At 40.3% G+C, this 3,483-nt stretch overlaps 1 pseudogene; it reads left to right on the plus strand.

Moving 5' to 3' along the window:
• Window positions 1-2,825: 2,825 nt before the first annotated feature.
• Window positions 2,826-2,944, plus strand: LOC111741445 (annotated as a pseudogene).
• The last annotated feature ends 539 nt before the right edge of the window (window positions 2,945-3,483 follow it).

The raw sequence follows: 3,483 nt of genomic DNA on the forward strand, positions 1-3,483 counted from the left end.
TGCTGTCACTCTCTTCCCCTTATAACTGCCCGTATGCCTCACTGATAAATCTTCTGAGGTATAGTCTTGAAAATGGCACTCCACTTTCAAAACTCTTCAGTGGTTTCGTGTTACTTACAAAGTCTGTATGATAAAGGGATGCTAGATCTGTATATCTGGATGTGTGTGTGTGTTTTAATAGTGATTTTTTATATATATATAAAAATGAAGTCACATAAGATAGATTGCAAAAAAATCAGAGGGCTCCTAATGATGCTAGGAAGACTAGCATGAACTCTTCCCAATTAGACCCCACTGGAGGCCTTCGGTCCCTCACGAACCCTTCAGGGAAAACCTCAGTCATAGCTACAGAATTTTGAAAACTTCTGGGTTTTTACATACTATGATTTCCGTCTGGTTTTCATATTCTATGATTTTACTAATGCATATAATCTCTAACATACAACAATCTCCAAAATTACTATACTTTCAAAACTTGAATACAATGTCCCACTGCTGAATCTTCTAATGTGCTGATCTCTCTTTTCTCCATTTTAACTCCCCAGCCTACCTCGAATTTGTTAATCACATGGCAGTTGTTACTTTCTATCCTGGAACCAACTGAAAAGTTCCTTGAAGCCAGGGACTTTGCTAATCCACCTGAGAGAAAAGAACATTCAATATAATAAGTGAGTTATCCCAGAATGCATCAGAGCTTGAGGAAGGCATTCCCTACACTTCCACAATGTGGAAACCTTGTTAAAATCAAATGGCTATGAGGTAACTCCAGCAGAAGCAGATGGGCCCCTAAATAAAAATGAGACTTTCTTTGGCTAAAAACATAATGATACAAAATTAGAAGAGTCTACAAAGCCACCTTTACTTCTGGCACCAATTGCAAGCTCAGAGGTCTCCAAGACCACACTGGGATTCAATAATTTGCTAGAAAGACTCATAGAACTGACTGAAAGCTTTTATACTTGTAATTACAGTTTATTGCAATGAAAGGATACAGATTCTATCAGCCGAAGGAAGAGATGCATAGGACAGGATCCAGGAAAGCTACCAATGGTCAGCTCCCAGGAGAGTCATGGACAGTACTACCTTTTCCAGCAACGATGAGTGACATTATACATGGCGTACTACCAATCAGGGAAGCTAACCTGATCCTTGCTTTCCAGAGTTTTCATTGGGGCTCCATCACATAGGCATAGCTGACTACCCATATACTCAACCTCAGTTTCCAGCCCCTGTAGAAGTCAAGCTGATACAGTATGACCCCAGTCTCCACCCTAAATCACACTGTTAGACTATCTGATGAGGCCAGCCTAATTCACATTGTTAGATTATCTAGTGTGACCTAAGGTACTCAGACGACCAAAGACATTACAGTGTTTAGAGGTTTTCTTTCAGAAGCAGAATGCAAAGATCTAGGCAAGATTAAATTCCATACTACACAAATAGATATTGGATAACTGGAAAATGCAAAGGGAAAAAATCTTTCACCCAGAAGCAACTAGTTTTACAACTCTGAGATTGAAATACTTAGAAAGGAGGGTGGTTCAAGTGTGAGCATCCTGACTGCACCTTCTGGTTAGGAAGAGACAAATGTAAAATAATGTACCATGTCCCCAAAAGTGGCCATTTGGTTTCTTCCTTAGTGAATCTAGAACATTCTTTCTAATTTCAGCTCCCCAAGAAAGTCGGGATCATCTCAAGGATTACAGGGAAGCTAGAATAGCTGATGCCAACACGAGTCTGACACTCGTAGAATAATATCAGCTATTAAAAGGCAAAGTAGCCTTCCCAAGACAGGATGCCTTGGCAAAAGCTTCATAAACAAAGAGCAAAACAGCAGATAAGATTAGGATGTTTTGCAGGAAACAAATTTCCTCTCTAGGATCCATTTCCAAAAGGCTCCCTCCATCTCCTTTGGCTACCAGCTGAACTACTGGCTGGTGGAAAGATAGATAAGAAACTATCCTATAAGAGGAGGTAGTAAGCCCTATCAGAGACCCCAAATTCACACAGCTGCAGCTTACTTGCCACCACCACCTTTAAAGGAGTAGATTTCCCAGCCCTGAGACAATATCCATCCATCAGCGTTCCTTCTCCTCCTCACCTGTGTCCCCCTGAACTCTTGGGCACTACTTCTCTTTGTTAATGGGTGTTCTGTCTCAAAATTTTCCAGTGAAAGACCCAGTTTCCCTAGGAGATACATATGGTATTATCTAATTTTAGATTCAATGATGACAATAAATTAGTAGTAGTAGTAGTAACTAATATTAAGACATTAGACTTTAAAAAGCATAAGCAGCGATTCTAGCTCAGTGGGTTTAGGGTTATACCAGAGCATAGTTCTTTTTACAAAAGCCCTCCAAGCCGTCTGACACAGGTTTCTGCTTAAAACCCTAATTTACTCTAGTAAAGTAATATGTATACTAAAACAAATCGGGGTTAAGAGCTCTGATAGATAATAGCATTTCATCGATTCTGCTTAGGCAACTTTACTCTGAAGACTTGACCAAGATGTCTAAAGTTCTCCACTGAGAGCACCACCTGCAAGTAGAATATCTCATTGACTCTGCACACACAAATATCCAGCCATCTGAAGACAGGGACTTAGATGAGAACCACTGGTGTTAGAATGGCTAAAATTTTAAATAAAATGGAAGGAAGACTGACAGGACCATGTGATGGCCAGCACGTGGAGCAAGTGGGACTCTCATATACCATTTGGGGAAGTACATATTGTTACACCCACTTTGGAGAAGTTGGCAGGTGCTACTAAGGCTGAACTTATGCTTGCCCTGTGATTCAGCAATTACACTTCTAACATATAGCCAGTCTATGGCCGTGTCGCCCTGAATGTGCTCGATCTCATCTGATCTTGGAAGCTAAGTAGGATCGGGCCTGGTTAGTACTTGGATGGGAGACCACCTAGGGATACCAGGTGCTGTAGGCATAAAAATAAGAATAATAATAATAAATAACATATAGCCAACAGGAATGCACATATATGGGCATCAAAATGCATGTGCAAGGATGATCAGAGCAGGTTTTTTCATAGTACCCCCAAATTGGGATCAGCAGAATTTCTAAACTATGGGTATTCATATACTTTGTTGAGACAGCAATGAAATGAGCAAAATACCACTACATGTGACAACACAGATGAATGTGGTTATGAACCAAAGAAGTCAGACACCTGAGTAAACGAACTATTCGATTCCATTTATATAAAGTTCAAAAGCATGTAAGACGAATTTGTTTGGGCTACCAGGTCACCCAGAAGAGACACAATAAGAAAAAATTATGTTCTGCTTCTCTCCCCTTTTAGAGGCAGCATAATACAGTAGGTAAAAATTCAGGATCTGAAGCCAGACTGCTCTGCCTGCGTTAATTCCTTTTTCCCTTGTGCTCTATGGCAAGGTATGGGATCTCTCTTTGCCGTTTCTGTTTGTGTGAAAGATGATAATAATACCTACTTCATGGGATTTGTCA

The sequence above is a fragment of the Pteropus vampyrus genome, unplaced genomic scaffold (assembly GCF_000151845.1).
Source record: "Pteropus vampyrus isolate Shadow unplaced genomic scaffold, Pvam_2.0 Scaffold3, whole genome shotgun sequence".
Lineage (NCBI taxonomy): Eukaryota > Metazoa > Chordata > Mammalia > Chiroptera > Pteropodidae > Pteropus > Pteropus vampyrus.